This window comes from Podarcis raffonei, chromosome 17, assembly GCF_027172205.1.
Source record: "Podarcis raffonei isolate rPodRaf1 chromosome 17, rPodRaf1.pri, whole genome shotgun sequence".
NCBI lineage: Eukaryota > Metazoa > Chordata > Lepidosauria > Squamata > Lacertidae > Podarcis > Podarcis raffonei.
The window spans coordinates 36020855-36043998 of NC_070618.1; the positions used below are offsets into that span (position 1 = coordinate 36020855).

The 23144-nt window shown below is 49.2% G+C and overlaps 1 protein-coding gene across 2 annotated transcripts in view; it reads right to left on the bottom strand.

The window, feature by feature from the left end:
• The window catches only part of SLC38A5 (solute carrier family 38 member 5), a 68373-nt gene that overhangs the window by 39229 nt on the left and 6000 nt on the right, over nt 1–23144 (bottom strand). Inside the window, exon 1 of one of the 2 annotated variants that reach the window (XM_053371213.1) lies at nt 6335–6438. The exons of the other annotated variant lie outside the window; for it this stretch is intronic. The gene's annotated coding sequence lies outside the window, so the exon portion shown is untranslated. Of the gene's footprint in view, nt 1–6334; nt 6439–23144 lie in introns of those variants that run through there. 2 annotated transcript variants of the gene reach the window in all.

Sequence of the window (23144 nt, forward strand, 5' to 3'; positions counted from 1 at the left end):
TTTCATCAGCCAAAGGCCTGGCTGAAGAGGAACTTTTTTTGCAGGGCATAAAGATATGTGAGGAAGGTGCCAGGCAAGCCTCCCTGGGGAGGGCATGCCATAAGTGGGGAGCCACCACAGAAAAGACCCGTTCTCGTGTTGCCGCCCTATGGACATCTCATAGAGCAGGCAAGTTTTGTGTACAGTCATACAGTGGGTTACAGATGCTTCAGGTGCCGTTTTTTCAGGTTACGGACCCGCCGAAACCCAGAAGTACCAGAACGGGTTACTTCCGGGTTTCGGGAGACGTGCATGCGCAGAAGTGCTAAATCGCACTTTGCGCATGCGCAGAAGCGCCAAATCACAACCCGCACGTGCACAGATGCGCCGCTATGGGTTGTGAACGTGCATCCCGCACGGATCATATTTGCAACCCGAGCATCCACTGTATTAATGTGCATAGTCCAATTAATAGAGACACACACCGACATGACACATACAGCCATCCTCTCCCCTCCTCACCCCAGATCAACACATGGCAAAGCACCATGGGGTGGGAGCGAGGGGTAATGGAGGAGGAAGAGGAAGCCAAGAGCTGTCTGTGGCAGCAGCAAAGTGAAGTTCAAGAGGGGAGGACATGTTTAAAAAGCACCACTGCCAAACCAAGCACAAGCCCTGAAACATGTGCAAATTTCACACCCTCCCACATCCATATGCTATCTTATGCACAGAGCACTCAACAATGGGCAGCAGCTGTCTGGGGCCCAATACCAGCATCTATGCCAGCCCTGCTGCTGCCTGAACCAGTTCCCACATGCCTTGTTTCCCAGCCAAGCCCTTCACAAAGGAAGCCACAGCTATTCTGGTCGCCATCCGGGTGGGGGTGTTGGGAAACGACGAAATTGCTTCCAGCTGCCTCTGGCCCCCTTCTTCCTTCCGTTTCCCCCATGCAATTGTGGGCACATGCGCTCGGCCAGAAGGACTTGCGCCACTCAGGGCCGAACCCGGGATAAGACGACATGCGCTCTCCTTCTCTGAAGCAGCGGGAAACAGGAGACATTAAGACCAGCTGTGTGGAAAAGCTCCCCTTCCATTGCCACTCTCCCTAGCAGTGACTCCGTCCCAGGAGAAGACACGCAAAGCCTTCGTGCCTAGAGATAAAAACAGGGTGATCTGCGTGGGCTCCAAGCCTGGGGAAAGTTTGCAAATTCAAAAAGGGCACGGACACGTGGGCACTGATATATGAGCAATCCTGCAAGGATTCAGGGTTGGGAGAGATGGGACTGACTGAGACACACAGAGTTTGGTCCCTTTCCAGGTGGTTCCAAAATGATCCTGGCTGGCTTAGGAGGCAGGGAATGGTATCCATGGCCTCTAGGGACCAATGGCCCTAATCCACAGGCAGACTGACAACCTCGCAACCACTGAGCCCAGGCTGTAACTTGCAGGAATCGGGAAAGAATGCTACTCTGAGGCACGTCACAGCTGTTCTACCCATTGCGTGCTTCTCGTTTGACAACAACACCAGCGCTGTGTAGGCGAAAAAGGGCTGCCAAAGATCTGACACCAGAGTTACAATGCCCACATCACCTCACGCCCAACACTTTTCAGTGGAGTCTGCTCTGTCAAAGCACTCAGGTGCCAGCCAAGGGGTGGTTCACACATGCACACTCAGGGCTGCAGGATCCAGGGTTGTCTTTCACCGAGCGCCATCACACTGGAAAGCACAGGCAGAACTCTTAGCTTCCCCACACATCCTTTCAGACACAAGGACGTCTCCGATGGGAGTCAGTTCACACGTTCAGTAGCCAGTCACCAAGGGTGGAGATGTGTGCAGATATATTACAGGTGCATGTGTGAACCAGCAGTTCCTCCGGGCAGTACTGGTTGATAAGCATCCAGGTTTAAAAATAAATATCATCCTAAATCAGGATGATCACATGGAAGCAGGGAAAGAGAAGGAAGTCTGCGGCAGCCCAAAATATTTGGTACTTGCTGCAGAAAATATGAAATATAATTAATTTAAAAAACCGACATTTTGCTGCCTTTTCATCCTACCCAGAAGTCTGCCATTTTAGCCTGCCTAAGAGACTGGGTAAATGTCACCCTCTACCCATAATTATGCTCTGAAAAGCTGCAGAAACAACCCCTTTTACTGATCATATGACAAAATGCTTGAAGGATATTAAGGGTTAATTAATCCATGCCAAGTACAGCAATCCTAATGTTTAAGAGGCCGAACACCTGCCCTCTCAATCTTCACTCAACTTGGTAGCTTAGAGCTAGCAAAAAAAGGAGGAGTGGACTGGGTGGATCCAAGGAATGTTTCATTGGAGTAATGGGAGCCGTCACCCACTGGCAAATATCCTCTTTTGGGGGCAAGGTATTCAAAGCGGTAAGGGACGCGGGTGGCGCTGTGGGTTAAACCACAGAGCCTAAGGCTTGCCAATCAGAAGGTAGGCGGTTCGAATCCCCACGATGGGCTGGGCTCCCGTTGCTCTGTCCCTGTTCCTGCCAACCTAGCAGTTCAAAAGCACATCAAAGTGCAAGTAGATAAATAGGTACCGCTCCAGCAGGAAGGTAAACAGTGTTTCCGTGCGCTGCTCTGTTTTCACCAGAAGTGGCTTAGTCATGCTGGCCACATGACCCGGAAGCTGTACGCCGGCTCCCCCGGCCAATAAAGCGACATGAGCCCCGGAACCCCAGAGTCATCTGCAACTGGACCTAATGGTCAGGGGTCCCTTTACCATTACCTTATTCAAAGCAGTGGTTGCAGCCCAGCTTCAGGTAGGCTCAGACCCATTTCAGGCTGGTTTCGCTGAAAATACCTTGTTCATTCTGCTTGATGGCATTTGCAGAGAGAGATGGGGAAGTGTGACCACAAGATCCTTCTAGAAAGTGGGTGTTGTGGGTGCTACACTGCGGTTCCACTCCTACCTTCAAAGCCCTTTTCAGAAAACAATTATGGGGGCGGAGAGGAGGCAAGGTGTTCTGCACCTTGGAAATCGCCCTATGGCACCCCAAAGGCTCCATCTCGTCCCCCATGCTATTTAACATCTGCCCGAAGCCACTGGGACCTGACATCAGATTTGGGATGAGGTGCCATCAGGAGGCAGTTGGCACCCAGCTCCATCCCTCTGTTCCATCTGAATGGGAAGTGGTTCAGTGCTTGGAGGAGGTGACCAGATGGATTTGGGCCATGTGCTGCAAGTTCCTGTGTCCAAGAATTAAGGAGATGGCACCCCCACCTGGAAATAGCAGGTCTAGACTACAGAGCCTAGGGCTTGCCAATCGGAAGGTCGGCGGTTTGAATCCCCGCGACGGGGTGAGCTCCCGTTGTTCGGTCCCAGCTCCTGCCCACCTAGCAGTTCGAAAGCACGTCAAAGTGCAAGTAGATAAATAGGTACCACTCCGGCGGGAAGGTAAACGGCGTTTCCGTGAGCTGCTCTGGTTTGCCAGAAGCGGCTTAGTCATGCTGGCCACATGACCCGGAAGCTGTACGCCGGCTCCCTCGGCCAGTAAAGCGAGATGAGTGCCGCAACCCCAGAGTCGTCCGCGACTGGACCTAAGGGTCAGAGGTACCTTTACCTTTACCTAGCTTGGAGGTACTCCTGGATCCAATGTTGTCCCTGGAGACATGGGTGCCCTCAGGTGTGCATATTACTAGCTCCAGTGCGTTTACCTGATGCAACCCCTTTTGGACAGAGATGACTTGGCCACGGTGCTCCATGCTTTGCTACCTTCCAGGTTGGATTACTGCAATGCGCTCTACGTGGGACTGCCCTTGGAGATGCCTTGAAAGTGTCAAGAGGTCTAGAATGCAGCAGCCTGATGAGAGCCTGGGGTCCGGTTTACTCGCATAACCTGTTGTGAAACAGCTGCATGCAGCTTGCCAGTACATTCCCAAGCCCAACTCAAAGTGCTGGACATTAGTGTCTTAAGCCCTGAACAACACAGACCCCAAAACCCCTCTCATCCACCACCCTCCGCTTTGGATAGGTAAAGGTAAAGGGACCCCTGACCATTAGGTCCAGTCGTGGCCGACTCTGGGGTTGCGGCGATCATCTCACTTTATTGGCCGAGGGAGCCGGCGTACAGCTTCCGGGTCATGTGGCCAGCATGACTAAGCCGCTTCTGGCGAACCAGGGCAGCGCACGGAAACGCTGTTTACCTTCCCGCCGGAGTGGTACCTATTTATCTACTTGCACTTTGACGTGCTTTTGAACTGCTAGGTTGGCAGGAGCTGGGACCGAGTAGCGCCCCCTAAACTGTGAGATTCACTTCTCACAGAGATGCATGTGTCACCTTCATGGTATAGCAGGCATGTTCAAAGTCTGTTTTGGAGGCCTAATCCGGCCCGCTGGTCGATTTAATCCAGCCCCTGTGGCAGTATATGTCCTGGGGTAAAATTGTAAAAAAAAAAAAGCTCAACATGCATGTTCACTTCATCAAACATGGCCCTCTTTGAAAAAAGTTTGGGCACCCCTGTGGTATGGTATTCGACATTTATTGAAGATGCATTTCTTTGCCTTGGCCTTTCACAGATGAGTTTTATTTTTTAGGCCCCACCCTATTCTTCAGATGCAAATTGTTTCAACTGTTTACTAATCTGTTGCAAATTGATTTTAATATTGTATTATTATACAGTGGTACCTCAGGTTAAGTATTTAATTCGTTCCGGAGGTCTGTTCTTAACCTGAAACTGTTCTTAACCTGAAGCACCACTTTAGCTAATGGGGCCTCCTGCTGCTGCCTCGCTGCCAGAGCACGATTTCTGTTCTTATCCTGAAGCAAAGTTCTTAACCTGAAGCACTATATCTGGATTAGCAGAGTGTATAACCTGAAGCATATGTAACCTGAGGTACCACTGCATTGTCGCAACTCATTTCTGAGACCTCATAGTGGAGGGTGGATAAGAAATCTGATCTGTAAATAAATAAGACACCCCTTGAACAGGTGAAAGGCTTCCCCAGATCCTTTGGAATTGCTCTTCTCAGCTTCCACAACAAGATCCCCCCCTCCACTGAGGGAGATCCCAAACAGCTCAGGGCCACTTCATGAGGACTAGCTACCCTTACAGCAAAATCCTAACAAAGAAGGCTACTCAGAAGCAAAAACAGCTCAAACGCCCTAAAAAGAGGGTTGGATTGCAGTTTAGGATCTTTAAACATGGGGCCACACTGTAAGAAAGTAATGATTTCGGGGCATGATCCAGCAAAAAAATTAGCCACTTTTGCATTGCAACGGGACTTTATTAATGTTGGTTGATTGCACCCCAATTTTTTAGCCTTTCAGATCCATACATAAAGCGGGAATTCTAATCCATTTTGCAGGAGGATGTACAACCAGGAGTTTGCAACTGAGGACAATAAGCACGATGCTGTGGTTTTAAAACCGCATTGACGTTTGGTTTTTTTACACTCAAGAGAAGTGAATAATAAACAGATATATGTGCTGCTGCCCAGGAACAGTCGTTCTTGCCCGCTGACCCACACTCTACTCCTAGTCCCCTCGATGCCCCTTTCCTCAAACTGAGCAGGATTTGAATCCAGGACACCTGGCTTTTTAACACACACAAATGGGTACTCCGCGTTGCTTTTTTCTGCTGCTGCCGTCGCCTCGTTTCTGCATGGATTATTATTATTTCCACCACCACCCCTTTTAAACTCTGATGAGATCCGATCGCAGGCCCGGAGACACCTCCCGGGGCCCCGTCCGCCTGCATCGCCTTTGGGAGCCCACGTGGCAACGGCAGCGCCTCTGGGCACCACAACAAGCCCCTTTCACACGGGTCTGGAGCGACACGCGAGCAGAGCCTGACGAGCTGGTCTCCCCTCCTCCTTGCAAGCCGCCGCTTCCCAGCAGAGGCCTCCAAAGGGGGGGGGGGTCCTCTCGGTTTAACCCCTGCGCTGCCAGCCAAGCCCACCGACGAGGACCCGGCCTGCCCACGATGCGCGCCGCCACCCACCACGATCCGCCTCCTCTCAACTAACCCCCTTCTGGCCACATCTTGATCCTCGCCCGCCGACCCACCCCAAACTTGGGAGTTTTGTTCCGAGGACGATTTCCTTCCCTCCCGTCGCAACTCCGGCAATGCCCGACGGCTCGGGCTCTTGCGCCCATCGGGGCCTCTCCAAGGAGGCGCCACGGGATCGGGGGATCGGAGGGAGGGAACGGGGCGAGGGTCTCGGCCTGGCCCGCTTTCCTCGCAGCATGCTGGCGTCCCGCTCGGCGCGTCTGATGCAACAGTCTGCTGGAGTTGCAGGAGGGCGAGACGCGCGCCGGGCTCCCCGGCGGCCCTTTCCCGCTCTCCAGGCCCACGACTTCCCCGCCAAGGCGCTGTTTCCGCACTCACCGCCGGTGGATCTCGAACACGAGCCTAAGTTGCGCGGGTTCCGCAGCCCCAGCGGCGCAACGTCGGCAGCAGAAGCGCGCAGTTCGGCAGCGGGGCTCTTCTCGCGGCGCGCTGGACGCCCAGGGAGGCGCACTCGCGCGCACTCGCACACAAGCGCACACCCGGGGGCGCGCCGCTCAGCCAATCACACCGCGCGCAAGTTCAGGCTCGCGGGGTGGGGGGAAAGTTTGCAAAAGTTTGCAGAGAAGACGGGTCAACCTTCCCAAGCCCGCGCGCACCGGGCTGGGAGCAGGTGGATCCCAGAACCAGGTTGCTGGGGTTTTCCCCTTCTTCTCCTTCCAGTCCGCAGTGGCTTTGCGTTGCTCGCTCCCCAGCGACGCCAGCTCGGAAAATCCACGTGTGCGGTTCAGTCCCTTGTTTTCTTTTTGCAAAGCGTCGTTCACACGTGGGCTCTGCAGCTGGACCGGGTTGGCACCCGAATGGGGAAGCAGAAGGATGGCGCTTGAGAACGGCTCAGACGCGCGTGGCTGGTGGTGATGTGGAGGACTTAGCTGCGAAGTTTGAGATGGGCAAGTCGCCACCTGACGTTGCACAGGTGGTGGGCATGCACGTGTGAACCAGCATGTGGTGGTTTCTCTTTCATCGCGTGCGAAGTTCATGGGAGAAAGCTGCGCTCGGTGTGGTTTCAAATGGAAGGGAATCCACGTGTTAAGATTCCTGCATTGCTAGATGATCCTCAGAGATCCCTTCCAGCACTCTGGTTCTGTGGTTTTATGAGTCTGTTTGCTGCATACATGCAACATGCGTTCGGAAGAGGTCGTTGGCAAAAGGTTTCACAGGCACATGGAGTAGCAGGCATGGTCAAATAATGTGTGCACACAACAGCATACTGACAAGTGATTAAAAAGACAAAATAGGAAGTTGTTGCTCAAAGGACTGAAACCACATAAGACAAAAAATAAAAACCTACAAAGGGGCTGGTGGGATTTAAGTATTCAAATAAGATACAAAAATATCTAAAATATGTATAAAACAGTATACAAGGACCTAATGCGCAGGCTTGTTATGAATAGCAAGTGGGAACTGCAACAAAATGCTGCAGTTCAGAACTCAAGGCAACCACTCCATTCTGTTCACTCTTCCTAATTTTCCTCTTGTGCAACACTCCGCCAGCACTCCATGGCCACTAAGCATGCTCAGTGTTCATGTGGCTGTTTCAAGGATCTCCTACCAGTTAGGGCCCATCTCACAGCATTTGCCTCCTCTTAATTTCTGCAATAAGGGACATGGGTGGCGCTGTGGGTTAAACCACAGAGCCTAGGACTTGCTGATCAGAAGGTCGGCGGTTCAAATCCCTGCGACGGGGTGAGTTCCCGTTGCTCGGTCCCTGCTCCTGCCAACCTAGCAGTTCGAAAGCTTGTCAAAGTGCAAGTAGATAAATAGGTACCGCTCCAGCGGGAAGGTAAACGGCATTTCCGTGCCCTGCTCTGGTTTTGCCAGAAGCGGCTTAGTCATGCTGGCCATATGACCCGGAAGCTGTACGCCGGCTCCCTCAGCCAATAAAGTGAGATGAGTGCCACAACCCCAGAGTTGGCCGCGACTGGACCTAATGGTCAAGGGTCCCTTTACCTTTACCCTAATTTCTGCAAGCTTTGAGTTTTCCCCAGCCTGCTGTTGGTTCTTTCTTCTGACACATAGGTGGCGGCATTTTGGCGGCATCAACAGCACTTGCCGCCTGAACATCAGATATAGAGGAAATGATTGTATCACAAAGTCACAAGATGTCTATATGGGGGGGGGGGGAACCTTGTTACTTTGATCCCTGCCAAATAACTGATCTGGAATTTATCTGCTGAATTCAGTGAAGCTGAATGATGGCTGGTGGGTAGCCCGTCGCCGAACCCATTTCCAGCTTTCCACAAAATCTCAGCCAAGTTATGAGTGAACCTCCACATTTTATGTTAGTCCACCATATATTGCTTCATGATTTTCAATAAAAGCTCAAATTCATTAACAGTTGTGCTAACAAGCCTCGTTTCTCAGTGCAGATAATGGTATTGAGCTTCCATTTCAAGGTAGCCAATATATAACATTCAACTCCTATAAACAGCAGCCCAAAATGTAAGGCTTCTGCGTGAAGTGTTTGTTGTGGGAAAGTTTCTCACACAGCTGTGAATGCCAACAGACAAAGTTCTTCGAGATAGTGAGGTTTTTTGTGTGTTACTGAAGGGACGGTACGGTGATCTTCAGTTTGTGAGAAGTTTTTATACTATGGACTGTGGGTTCTTCTGAACTATTTGTGTCTTCTGATTTTATTTATTGAAATGGTTTTTCAATCCTACTCCTCAGCAAAACAGCAACAACTCGCTACAGAGCAGCTTACAAATCAGTAAAGAGAGAGAAAACAGACCCTGCCCTCAGATTTACAATCACAACGACATTACACAAAAGGAAAATGGATTGGCAAGGAGGAGGAAATAAGCAAACTCGGGTTCAAACTTTTAGTTATGTGTTGTTCTAATGGCCAGCTGGGTGGAGATAAAGTTGCTGGTCTCCTTGTTGCGTCTGTTAAGTTGCCCTTCTCTTCCCTCCTCCTCTGATGGAGCCTGATATGGTGGCTGTTGCCGGGTGACAGCTGATGGAGGGGGCATCCTATATATTTGCATATCTTAGTCAATAAAACCTATAAATGGAACACAACAGGAATCTTATCTAGGAACATGCTTATGTTCCACCTCCCCCATACAACCCTGCCTAGCAACTGTACTCCTCAAATGGGACACGGCTGAGCATACCGTGCTCCAGAGGTACACGGTTTGTACCAGAAAAACTGGGCTTTTAGTGTTGCAGCTGCAGCCCTTTGGAATAGAGCATCAGAAGGTATCCACTGCCATGATGCCTCCTGATGACATTTTTGTTTAATAAGGCTTCCCGTGAGGCATCACCTAGGTAAGGTAAAGGTACCCCTGCCCGACAGGGCCAGTCGTGACCGACTCTAGGGTTGCGCGCTCATCTCGCTCAAGAGGCCGGGAGCCGGCGCTGTCCAAAGACACTTCCGGGTCACGTGGCCAGCGTGACGAAGCTGCATCTGGCGAGCCAGCACCAGCGCCGCACACGGAAACGCCGTTTACCTTCCGGCTATAAAGCGGTCCCTATTTATTGACTTGCACTTAGGGGTGCTTTCGAACTGCTAGGTTGGCAGGAGCTGGGACCGAACAATGGGAGCTCACCCTGCCATGGGGATTCGAACTGCCGACCTTATGATCAGCAAGTCCTAGGCACAGGTTTTACCCACAGCGCCACCCGCGTCCCTGAGGCATCACCTAGTCATTTGTTAAATATTAATCGTACATTTGTTGGAACAGTTTTAGTGCTTTTAGAGATTGTAGAAATGGTTTCGGTTTCTTTCAGAATTTGCATTCTTTGCATTTTATTTTTATTGTGTTGTACACCACTTGGGAGGCCCCAGGCTACGGAGCAGTTTATAAATTTGTAAAATAAATACAAGTAAAAATGGCTCTGTCTCAGGAGAGGACCAGCTTCCCCATATATTCTCTCACTGGGCCCTAATATAAGCAAACGTTGCAAATGACCCAGTCCAAAAATATTGCATCAAACTTGGATGAGTTCCCAAAGGCATTCTCAATAGATAACTTTTCTGGAGCTAAATCTGGAAACAGGACCTCTCTCTCTCCCTATAAACATTTCTGGAGAATCTCCACAGTCGTCCGGATTTGTGGGAGGCACAGATATAGAGAACAGCTGTGTGATTGGAAGCATTCATATCAACTGCCACGGTGCATTAATCACTCCTTACATATTAGGCATAGTGTGTCCATGTTGGTGACTCCAGCCTGCTAGAACAAAAGCCCTCTAAGCAGTATACATGTCTAAAATGTCCATTCAAAATACTGATTAAAAACAAATGTTAAAAACAAGTTACATAAAAATGTGTTTGGATACACGTACAGTGGTACCTCGGGTTACATATGCTTCAGGTTACATACGCTTCAGGTTACAGACTCCGCTAACCCAGAAATAGTACCTTGGGTTAAGAACTTTGCTTCAGGATGAGAACAGAAATTGCGCGACGGCAGCAGTAGGCCCCATTAGCTAAAGTGGTGCTTCAGGTTAAGAACAGTTTCAGGTTAAGAACGGACCTCCGGAACGAATTAAGTACTTAACCCGAGGTACCACTGTACACACCAGTCATATTTATGTGATCTCTATCTAGCTAACTAAATTGGCAGCAGTGACACTTTTTGGAAAAACAGGGTTGCTGTTTTTGCCCTATGGATTTCAGTGCCAACTAAACTCTTCTTTGTTCCAGCAAGGCTATCCAGCCATGAAATTTTGTTAAGCGAGTTCAGCAGGCATAAGTGTTTTACCTACTAAAATCATGTGTCAAAATAAAATGCCTGGGTAGGCTTGTTGGAACAAAAAAAGGGGGTTAAATGGGCACTGAAAATAATATGGCAAAGGAGTCTGCTTGATATCAATGGGCAGGGAGTTCCAGTGTGTAAATGCTGCCAGTTTAGAGAGAGAGAGTAAATGCATGGCAATTTACAGAGCATAAGGAAAGGATCGGGCCCTGTCCTGAGTTTACAGTCTAACTTTAGACTGAAGTAGCAATGTGAGGCAAGAGTGGGGGGGGAGGAAGACCCAGTAGGAAGGAAAACGACAGTCAAAACTAGGATAATAAACATGAGCAAAGACAGTTACATATCTGATTTTGTTTCATCAAGACACTAAGGGGTTAAACTAAATGGAGGAGGATATTTTTGCGCTGAGCTTTTAGGGGAGGGAGGAGCAGGGAGAGAGAAAGAGAGGTAGCTCCTTATGGGGATTCTGGGAGCGGTTTATTTACTTACTATATTTATATAAAGCTGTCCAATGGCATTGTTCTCCAGAGTTATAGCATAAAGTGATCAATTGCAATTAAAAACACAACAAACTGAAATAACAAACAGATGAATAAAAACAGGTAGAAAAGATATAGCCCATGAACAACAATTACTAAATGAAAAGGTATATTTACGTCATAGGTTTGAAGTTTTATTTATTGCTGTTCAGTTCCAAAAATCACCGACAAGGCTATATCAGTTCAGAATTCGGGGTGTGTTTGTGCACACACGTGCGCCTGTACACAGACAAAACGGCCCTGCCTGCTTGCTCCTGGCCAGTGTGCCCTCAGCCTCATCATCCATATAAGGAGGCAGTGTTGTGGAGTGGTTAGACAGTGTTGGAGTAATAATAATAATAATAATAATTTATTTATACCCCGCCCACCTGGCTGGGATTCTCCAGCCACTCTGGGCAGCTTCCAACAAAATATTAAAATACCGTAATGCATCAAACATTAAAAGCTTCCCTAAACAGGGCTGCCTTCAGATGTCTTCTAAAAGTCTGGTAGTTCTTCTCTTTGACATCTGGTGGGAGGGCGTTCCACAGGGCGGGTGCCACCACCAAGAAGTCCTTCTGCCTGGTTCCCTGTAACTTGGCTTCTTACAGAGAGGGAACTGCCAGAAGGCCCTCGGAGCTGGGCCCCAGTGTCCGGGCAGAAAGATGGGGGTGGAGACGCTCCTTCAGGACCTGGGAGACCACGGTTCAAGTCCTCACTCAGGCATGAAGTTCATTGGTCAATCCTGAGCCGGTCTCTCAGCCCAGACAACCTCGTAGGGCTGTTGTGAGGATGAAATGGAGAGGGGGAGAACCTAGCGTGCCACCTTGAGCTCCTTGGACAGAAGAGGGGACGACAACGACAATGAAAGCAACACATGGAGGAAACCCATACCATGGAGCCTCACAGAAGCAGTGGCTGGTTTTCTAAGTTCTTTTCTAAGTTCCTGAACGGTCCAGATTTGAAAAAGAGGCAGGGCTGGACTTAGGTTTGACGAGGCCCTAAACTACAGTAGGGAATGGGGCCCTTTATATAATAATAATAATAATAATAATAATAATAATAATAATAATTTTTTATTTATACCCCACCCTTCCCGGTTCAGGAAACCGGGCTCAGGGTGGCTAACAACCAATTTAAAACACTTAATTGATGCTACAAAAAAAAAAGCATAAAATATGGTATAAAGCGTAAATAACAATAAAATCAAAAATCAATTTAGGGGGGAAATCCATCCAATAAATATTAGATGATCACCAGGTCTAGCTGGCTAAATTAGTCCCCCTTGGGCATATGTCCAGCTGTCCTTTGTCAACAACAAATTGTGGCTGGTTTTTGTGTTGAATATATGCTATATGGTAATTTATGGACCTAATAGGTATCTAAAGCCATTTGCATATGTTGCCATGCAACCAGTCCATGCAGAATGAAGGCACTCTATATTATAGAAATGAGCAAACCAGTGATATTTTAGGGAGCAGGCTAGCAGGCGGGGCCCATTACTTACATCATAGGAGCCTACACAACACAAAACACTGTTGCTGTATGTAGGTTTTATTTTATTTGTTTTTTATCTTATGTTTTTGAAATGTACATCCAGGTTGTTTTTTTCCTTTAATTTTTTTGGGGGCCCCAAGAGAGTGGGGCCCTAAGCTATAGCTTGTTTAGCTTATACTTAAATACGGCCTCAGTCCTGTATACCTGAAGGAGCGTCTCCACCCCCATCATTCAGCCCAGACACTGAGATTCAGCGCCGAGGGCCTTCTGGCAGTTCCCTCACTGCGAGAAGCCAAGTTACAGGGAACCAGGCAGAGGGCCTTCTCGGTAGTGGCACCCGCCCTGTGGAACACCCTCTCTTCAGATGTGAAGGAAATAAGCAGCTATCCTATCTTTAAAAGACATCTGAAGGCAGCCCTGTTCAGGGAAGTTTTTAATATTTAACGCTGTACTGTTTTTAACACTTGATTGGGAGCCGCCCAGAGTGGCTGGGGAAACTCAGCCAGATGGGCGGGGTATAAATAATAAATTATTATTATTATTATTATTATTATTACTACTACTACTACTACTACTACTACTACTACTACTACTACTACTATTCGGCAATGAAAAGAGGCTAGCTATGAGGGAACACTGCTACCTAAGTGCTCAGGAGGGTTGCTTGCTGGGGAACTTCAGTTCAGCTGTTTTCTGTCCTGTTTACTATATCTGTGTGTGTATCCAGAACTTCTGGGTCTATATAAGGGCCTGTTTCCCAGCTCAGCTGCAGCCAAGTCTCCAAGCAGTCCTTCCCTTCCATTACCATATTCCTCCCAGCACTTGCCTTTAAACAGGCTTGTGCCTGACAATGGCTATAATTATGCCCCCTTGCTAATTAGGTGTAATTATAAACTGTTCCTCTAAAGCAGCTTGGGATTCCAAAGGCCTGGGGATTGTTAGCGTAACGCGTGGAGCAAGCCAACGGTAACTGGGGGATGCCAGGAGCTCCCAGGAAATCCGTGGGGCCAGCTCTGACCATTGGACACTGCTGCCTCTCTGGGCCACAAAGTTTAATGTGAGGCAGCTCTGGCATATTCCTTCAAGTGCTAGGAGCTCGGGGAAGGGGAGGTGTGATAATGGCAGGCTTTTTCAGCTACCATTCCGTCTAGTTATAGCCAAAACTGTGCAAAGAGTGACCTTCCAAAGACAAAATCCTGTTCCGCCTGGCCTTTGGTTTGGACTCAGTCTGACCCTTATGTTTTCCTTTCCCTTCTGGTTTTGATCTATGGGCTACTTTTAAAATGGGGCTGCATTTTAAATTGCATTTTAACCTGTATTTTAAGTTGGTTTTTTCCCCATTATGATTTTACTGTAATTTTACTGGTGTTAGCCACCCTGAGCCTGGCTCTAGCTGGGGAGGGCAGGGTATAAATAAAATATTATTATTATTGTTATTATTATTATTAAGTCACTCAGAGCTGCGTGCAAAATTTCTGCCCTCGGGTGTGATGGAGGATGCTATCCCATTAGTGGCATGGAAATCAGATTAAATTGCCCGTCTAGTTGGAATGGCAGAGCAGGCAAGGGGCATCTTGTCCTTTGCCTCAAGCAGCAAAATTAGGCTTACCATACATCAGGAAAGTTCTACGTCCTGGTTTTTGGGCATAAAAATGGCATCAGGGGGATTTTGCCGGAAAACCCGGATGCATGGCAACGTGATGAAAAAAGCAGCGGGAACAGCATAAAATCACTATTTTGGGGACAGGTTTCCCCAAAAGCTCAACAACTTTACCGGTGTCGGGAATTTTTGAAACATGGTAACCCTAAGCAAAATGTATTTTACTTTTGACTCATGCAAAGAATGGAAATTTCTGCTCAAAGCTGTTAGCAAGGAGTTGTCCCTGCACCTCCCACCTCATCTCTCAAGCTTCTATCATTGCCTGGCAAGGGATGGCTACCTAGGACAGGGTTTTTGCAGGACCAGTTGCTACAGGCTGCTGGCAGTGAAAAGACAGCACCCTGGTCCTCTGCACAATGGAAAAGGGAGCACACAAAAGCCAAAGCCCCATGCAGCCATCACAAGAATATCAAAACATGCTCCAGCTCAACTCCCACTCCAGCTTTGCAGAACCACTTTACAACCAACTGCCCCGGGGGAAAGTTCCTGGTGTTTATTGCATGTATGCATTTTTTAAAACACATACAGTGGTACCTTGGTTCTCAAACGCCTTGGTACTTGAACTACTTGGAACCCAAACACTGCAAACCCGGAAGTAAGTGTTCTGGTTTGCGAACTTTTTTCAGAAGCCAAACATGCTCCGTTTTGAGTGTTACACTTCTGTTTTGAGTGTTACACTGAGGTCTGTCTGTTTTTGCTATTTATTTTGCATTTTTGTGGCTCGATTGTGTTTTGTGTTTGTGACTGTGTGGAACCCAGTTCAGCTACTGATTGATTGACTGTGTGACTGCAGTACATTGTTTATTGCTTTCATTTTATGGATCAATGGTCCCGTTAGATAGTAAAATTCATGTTAAATTTAACCATTCATGTTAAATTGTTTTAGGGGTTGTTTTTAAAAGTCTGGAATGGATTAATCCATTTTGCATTACTTTCTATGGGAAAGCCCACCTTGGTTTTGGAACGCTTTGGTTTTGGAATGGACTTCTGGAATGGATTAAGTTTGAGAACCAAGGTACCACCGTACTGTAGTTTAATGTTTCTTGTGAGCTGCCTTGCAAGGATCTGTATCCTGAAATCATTGTAAGAAACAAGCAACAGCAATACCATGCAATTCATTTGGGTGAGGTCCTTTCCCAAATTCTATCTGTAGGAAAGTTGTATCGTGCACTGAGAAAGACAGGACCTTCTCGATGCTGGTGGCCCATCTTTGGAAGGCTTTCCCAATGGAGGTAAGACTGGTGCTGCTATTGTACACCTTTTTGGAGGCAGGTTAAGACGGGTTTCTTTTTGCCCAGGCTCTTAAAATGTTGTATTGTTTCATCTGACTGAATCATTTTTGGTTTATTACTTTTCAGGTTTTTATTAGGTTGCTTTGATTTTTATACAAGGTGTGACCGGAAAGTAGGGTGAATAATGAGAAATGCTGGATTCATGAAGACACATGGGAGGCGTTTGTCCGTATATCAGCTAATATATGAGCACATGTCTCGACATTTGTTGACAGGCCTACGTTCATGCGGTAGCGTTTAGTAGCTGTTAACAGTGCAGTGGTTTTCCCAGTCATGATGTATGGAAGTGAGAGCTGGACCATAAAGAAGGCTGATCGCCGAAGAATTGATGCTTTTGAATTATGGTGCTGGAGGAGACTCTTGAGAGTCCCATGGACTGCAAGAAGATCAAACCTCTCCATTCTGAAGGAAATCAGCCCTGAGTGCTCACTGGAAGGACAGATCATGAAGCTGAGACTCCAAGACTTTGGCCACCTCATGAGAAGAGAAGACTCCCTGGAAAAGACCCTGATGTTGGGAAAGATGGAGGGCACAAAGAGAAGGGGATGGCAGAGGACGTGATGGTTGGACAGTGTTCTTGAAACTGCTAAAATGTCTTTAACCAAACTACGGGAGGCGGTGGAAGACAGGAGTGCCTGGCGTGCTCTGGTCCATGGGGTCACGAAGAGTTGGACAAGACTAATCAACTAAACAACAACAACAAATAGTGCAGTGCGACGTGACTGAAAATGGAGCAGAGTATCAGTATGAAATTCTGTTTCAAATTGGGTACCGGTAAATAGGCACCAGAAATCCATGAAATGCTCACAATTGTGTACGGAGATGAAGCTGTAACTCGAAAGACAGTGTATGAGTGGTTTAAGCTCAGCAAACCATCAAAGATGACCCTCAGTCTGGTAGACCATCGACAAGCAGAACAGCGGCAAATGTTGACAGAGTTCGTGAGTTATTGATGCGGGATCGGCGTTTGTCCGTCCGAATGATGGCCGAAGAATTGCGTGAAATCGTTACTGAGATTACTGAGTTGTCCTGCTCTCCGTATTCTCCCGATCTGGCCTCACCGAATTTCTTTCTTTTTCCAAACCTGAAATCTGCACTGAAAGGGCACAGATTTTCCAACATTTCACACATCCAAGGTGCTGTGTTGAGGGAATTGAAAGCAGTACAAAAAGGACTTCTCCAGAAGTTTCCAACAGTTCTACAAATATTGTAAATGGTGCATCTTATCAGAGGCGGCCTACTTTGAAGGCCTGTAAGGTATGTATGTTCAAATATTTCTCGCTGTCCGATTTCTGTGGCCATTCACCAAACTTTCCAGTCACACCTTGTAGTTTGTTTTAAGATTGCATTGCCATATGGATTTTTAGGTACACTGCCCTGGAATCCATGTTGGGATGAAGACATGGTTTGTAAAATGTCAAAATAAATGAAATTCATTGACTATTGAGAGCCCTGAGTCCTTGTGTTACCTTTTAACCAGCACTGGAACACATCCATCCAGTGTCCGTTTGTCTGTGCTTTAAAAAGCACAATTTCTCCATTTGTTCCAACAGAAAACTCAAATGAGTTGCCTCCCTCTTTTTTTGTTTTCTAACAGGCCAATCCAGTATATCTGCACTCAGAAGTGAGGCCCACTAAATTCAATGGGGCTTACTCTCCGAAACATAGGGACACTCTTGCAGCCTGAAAATTGTTTTGCATGCCTGAAAATGTTCTTCCTGCTGCCCCTATCCCACTCACAAACCCCTCTTTTCTTCTGGAAACCCCAAAGAAACCAGCTCCTCCCACTTTTACCCTGGAATTTACCCTGGAATTCTATCCTGGATTAACCCTGAAATTGTGAACTCTCCTCCTCTGACGTGCTTCTTACAGAGCAGAAAGGAAGGATAGGTAGGTTGCCATAGGTCCTCTTTTTCCAGGACACGCCCTCTTTTTCATGAGTAGAGTCATCAAAGTGATCCATAGTGTTAAAAGCTGGCAAATGTGTCCTCTTTTTTGCTCTTCAAAATATGGCAACCCTACATTTGGACAAGCAGAGACCTGCATCAGTTCCCAGCAGGTCTCTAGTTTTGCATTTCATTCTGTCCATTCCGTCTTTCTTTTCTCACACACACCCCCTACACAGTGGTTATAATCCTTTTGATATGATAGGTAAAGGTAAAGGGACCCCTGACAGTTAGGTCCAGTCACGGATGACCCTGGGGTTGCGGCACTCATCTCACTTTATTGGCCGAGGGAGCCGGTGTACAGCTTCTGGGTCATGTGGCCAGCATGACTAAGCCGCTTCTGGCGAACCAGAGCAGCGCATGGAAACGCTGTTTACCTTCCCACCGGAAGTACCTATTTATCTACTTGCACTTTGACGTGCTTTCGAACTGCTAGGTTGGCACTATATTCTGTCTGACGCTGATATGTCGTTTTAGGTTATACAGCAAATTTGGTCCCATCTTGTTCTCTTCCACGCTAATATATGCCCACAACCTCATCTTATCTTTCTGACCCTCCATGCTTAGGGCGGCGTACGTTTTTGTCTTTACAGTAACTCCTTGGGAGTGGTTAAGCTTCAAGGCTAAAGTAGGACTGAATCTAGATCTCCCAAAGTCCAACACCAGATCGACTGCACCTCCAGGGCTCTTATACCTTTTGAACACAGGGGAGGCAATGCCTTTTTGCTCATAAGCAGATCTCACTGAGTATTTGTCTTATTTCCAAGTGTGCGAGAGACGAGGGTTGACAGCTGGCCAGCACTTGGTTACCTGCTCCCATCTCGGCCACACCTCTTCCAAGCAACAGCACAAAGCCCCATCTGTCCCTGGTGCAGCTGACATTTCCTTCAAAACCTTCTGAGCCATTGGAATATTTATAAATATTCCATTGCACCTCAGCAGCCGAGCCAATGGCTAGGAAGGCCTCCTTCCAAATGACAAAATCCAGCAGAGCTCTCGCCGTCAATCACTGCAGACACGGAACAGCACCCCATATTGCAAAAGGGGCCAGTGGCGTAGCGTGGGGGGTGCCAGGGGTGCCGGCTGCACCGGGCGCAACATCTGGGGGGGGCGCGAGTCCAGAGGGCCCAGCCGCGCCGTGCCCTCGGCCCGCCCCTATTGTCAGAGCGGCCGGCCAGCCTCCGCCTGCTCCTACCTTGCCCACCCGAGGACTGCGGCAGCGCCCGCCCCCGTGGCCACCTACCCTCGCCTCGCCCATTGGCTTGCCTCCCTCGGCCCCGCCTCTCTCCGATGGCCGCGGGGGTGTGCTGCTCGGCGCCGGCGCCTTTTTTCAGGAGGTAGGGAGGCTGGACGGGGAGGTGGGGTCGGAAGCGGGCAGAGAAGGAGGGGAGCTCGTAGCCAAAAGGGCTGCGCCGGCCGGCAAAGGGCCGGGGAAAGTTTGGAGAGGAGAAACACACCGTCATGATTTCCCGGTGGAAGCGGCAGGATTAGGGATGGCGAAGCGTAATTACGCACGAATTTCGCTGGGTGAGAGCTTCGGGGATTGATCGGCGGAAATGGGAATCAATTGGAATATGAGAGAGAGAGAGGGACCATCATTCATAGGCATAGATTTGTAGGGTTAGGGGGCGCAAATCCACGGGTTAGGGAGCGCAAATTACTTGCCTTGCCCCAGGTGCTGACAACCCACGCTACGCCGCTGAAAGGGGCCGCTGTGCAAATGGTTGTCAGAGCCTCCCACTTTCCGCTTCCAACCCACTCAAGTATGGGAGAAAAGGAGGTGAATCTTACCTGGTGCTTAAATTTATCTTTCTGCTCCACAACATTACCCAACCCTGCATGAAGGATACTTAAAAGGTAAAGGGACCACTGACCATTAGGTCCAGTCGTGGCCGACTCTGGGGTTGCAGCGCTCATCTCGCTTTATTGGCCGAGGGAGCCGGCGTACAGCTTCCGGGTCATGTGGCCAGCATGACTAAGCCGCTTCTGGCGAACCAGAGCAGCGCACGGAAATGCCGTTTACCTTCCCGCCTGAGTGGTACCTATTTATCTACTTGCACTTTGATGTGCTTTCGAATTGCACAAGTCGGCAAGTCCTAGGCTCTGTGGTTTAACCCACAGCACCACCCGCGTCCCTGAAAGATACATAGGGGGTGGGAAAATGTCATTATATCTAGCCTCAGGTGCATGGTGGGTGAGCATGGCAGGGCTGTGGCAAGAGGGTAAGAAGATTGGTGGTCTTGTGAGGTGGTAAAAGCTTTCTGGGAAATGATATATAATGAGTTGAAGAAAATGCTCAAGAAAACTTTTGTTAAAAAACCAGAGGCTTTTGTTTTGTTTTGTTAGGTATGATAGGTGAGGAACTACCAAAATCAAACAAAAGACTGTTTATGTATGCAACGACGGCAGCAAGAATGCTTCTGGCCCAGAGATGGAAAGAAGGAGAAATACCGACCAGAGGAGAATGTCAGACCAAGCTGATGGAGTACGCAGAAATGGCAAGACTGACGGGAAAGATCAGAAACCAGGAAGACCAAGTATTTTTAAAAGACTGGAATAACCTTTTAATATATCTGAAAGACCACTGTAGACAGTTGAAAGCATTGGCAGGAAAACAATGACACTACAAGTTGAAAGAACTTTGGTTACTATGATTACAGTGGTGCCTCGCAAGACGAATGCCTCGCAAAACGAAAAACTCGCAAGAAGAAAGAGTTTTCCGTTTTTGAGTCGTTCCGCAAGACCACGGGTGTCAAGCACAAGGCCCGCGGGCCAAATCCGGCCCGCCAGACCTCGTCATGTGGCCCGTGTAGCCAGCAATTCCTGGTGTCCGTAAGGGCCGCCCCCGCTTCCCCCGCAAGCCCTTTTATCAATGACAAAGGCAGGAACGCTCCTTCCGCGCCTATCCGGCTCTGCAAAAGGCAACCCTTTCACGCGCTTGATTTGCAACCCAACCCAGGCGCGGTGCCCTTTCGGGTTTCTCCCTCTCCTCCTCGCCAAGCCCCGAATTGAGCCCGCCCTCCGCTGTCAAGGCCTGTCTGGCTCGCAGTACCCATTGCGGCGCTTGCTTCTGTGAAATGCGGACTGCTTCCCGGCTCTCCGCCCTTGCTTTGCCCGCTTGGACAGAGCAAAGCACACGACACCGGCTGCGCCATCGCGGGGTCCGCGCGCGTAAGAGCCGCCGCTGCACACGAAGCTAGGGATCCTTCTCTCTCTTCCTCCCTCGGTTCACCTTTGGCCCTGATCGGAGAGGCCTGATCCCGGGCCATCGCTCGCTCTTCCCTCTTGCACGGGTGACTCGCCCGCCCCCGCCCCTGCCTCCTTCTCCTCTCTTCCCAGAAAGGCAGGCTGGATGCGGGAGGGTCGCTGCACCTTTAAAGTCCTGCACATTTTCTGCAGTGCGTACAAACACCGAGGTCTAGCCGCAACGTTAGCAAGCCTAGGCCCTTGTTAAGGTGGGCTTGAGGAGGGTTGGCTCGGAAAGCCGCTCGGGTCGCTGCTGCAAAAAATAAAGAGAGCACGAAAGCAAAACCCGCGCACCAGGGGAAGCTTGGCTGGAGGAAGCCGAGCAGCGTCGGCGTCGGCGCCTTGCTCTGCTGGAGAGATGGCAGCCGAAGTTGGGTCACCTGCTGCTGCTGCTGGCCCGTGCCACCTTAAGGGCCGGTTGTTGGTGCTGTGGAGTGGGAGGTTGTCAGCAAGCACATGGGGATATTAAAGCAGCCTGTGCTTTTCCTTTGCAGGCTTGGGGTCCCTGGGGTGCAGGGCCATAAGAGATGGAGGCAGGCTGGGCCCTCTCCCTCCTGGGTGAAGCACCTGCCGGAAGCCTCGTGGCACACGCAACAGACACTGGGGCCAACGGAGCGTGGTGGGTTAGGGTGGCAAACGCCTCTCTGAGCTCCGCAGAAAAGCTGAACTTGCACCAGAGCCGCCTCTGACCCACATAATGGGCTATTGCCAGCTTGTATTTTAGGGAGCTGGTTTCTTGTTTTCAGCCTTGCAGCAGCAGTACCCGACTGCACACACTTAATGTGATCTCACAACGATCTTAGGAGGTAGGCCATGGTTATTCCCATTGTAGAAGAGAGGAGAAACGGAGTGATATAATGCCAGCAGTAGTATAAATATGTCCCCATACATGCACCATACAAATAAAGAGTGGACACATAGTCCTACAGATACAACCGGCCCTTTGAGGGTGACCAAACTGCTGATGCGGCCCCCCGATGAATTTGAGTTTGACACCCCTGCGCAAGACGAATTTCCCTATGGGCTTGCTTCGCAAGAAGAAAGCCCATAGGGAAATCTCCGCCGGCCTGGACCTCTTCTGAAGGCCGGCGGGGGGCAAAAGTCTTGCTCCCCCCCGCCTGCCTTCCCGGGATAGCGGAGAAGCGCAGCGCGTTTCTCCGCTATCCCGACGGCTTTTGAAGGCAGGCGGGGGGGAGCAAAGACTTTGGTCCAGGACCTCTTCTGAAGGCCGGCGGGGGGCAAAAGTCTTTGCTCCCCCCGCCTGCTTTCCCGGGACAGCAGAGACTTCTCCGCTGTCCCGGGGCGATCTGAAAATGCTGGCGGGCGGCAGCGAAGGCTTTTAAAATGCTGGCAGTCGGGAGGAAAGCCCTCCTGTCCCCGGAGCTTGCGGGGTGGGAGGTGGGGAGAAGGGCTTTTCTTCCTACCGCCAGCCTTCAGAACAGCCTTCTGAAGGCTGGCGGTGGGAAGAAAAGCCCTTGTTCCCCCCCCCCAGCCTTCAGAAGAGGTCGGGGGACAGACTGTCCCCGGACCTGGTCTGAAGGCGGTTTCCATAGGAACGCATTGATTGATTTTCAATGCATTCCTCTGGGAAACCGTGCTTCGCAAGACGAAAAACTCGCAAGAAGAAAAAACTTGCGGAACGAATTAATTTCGTCTCGCGAGGCACCACTGTATATAATAGATGGATTACAGAAAAAAATGTGGGGGGGGGGGATTCAGAATTGGAACCCATGGAGGGAGGGAAGGAGGCCTGAAGGTTCAAAAGAACCTCTTTTTATTAAATTTTTTGGAATAGTTATGTTTATTGTGTACAACCTAATAAAACTAATAAAATAAACTAATAAAAAATTATTTTTTTATTAAAAAACAAGGGTCAGAAGAACGCCGTACACACTCTGGGACGCTCCCGTCTCTCCTGTTCACACATTTCAAGGCCGAGGCCTCATTATAAGTCACATTCTGGTGCTGAACCCTGGTAAACCCAAACTCCAATTAAGCCCTGCCTGTAAGGCAGTTAATATTTGGCAAGCCAAGGCTCCCTTCCCTTTGCAGCTGCTGCCCACGGGGCCTTTCCCAAGAAGCAGAGCAAGGAGATAACAAAATCAGCCAACCACAGGCATGTCCCAACCCTGCGGGGAGCCGCACTCCCACTTCCTCTGCTGCTGCACACAGAACAATCTCCTCATTCAAAATTGCAGGTTCCCTCCAAATTGTCAAGCCCAGGGCAGCCGCTTCCTCATTGATTAGTTTGCAATGAACAGCGGGGCGT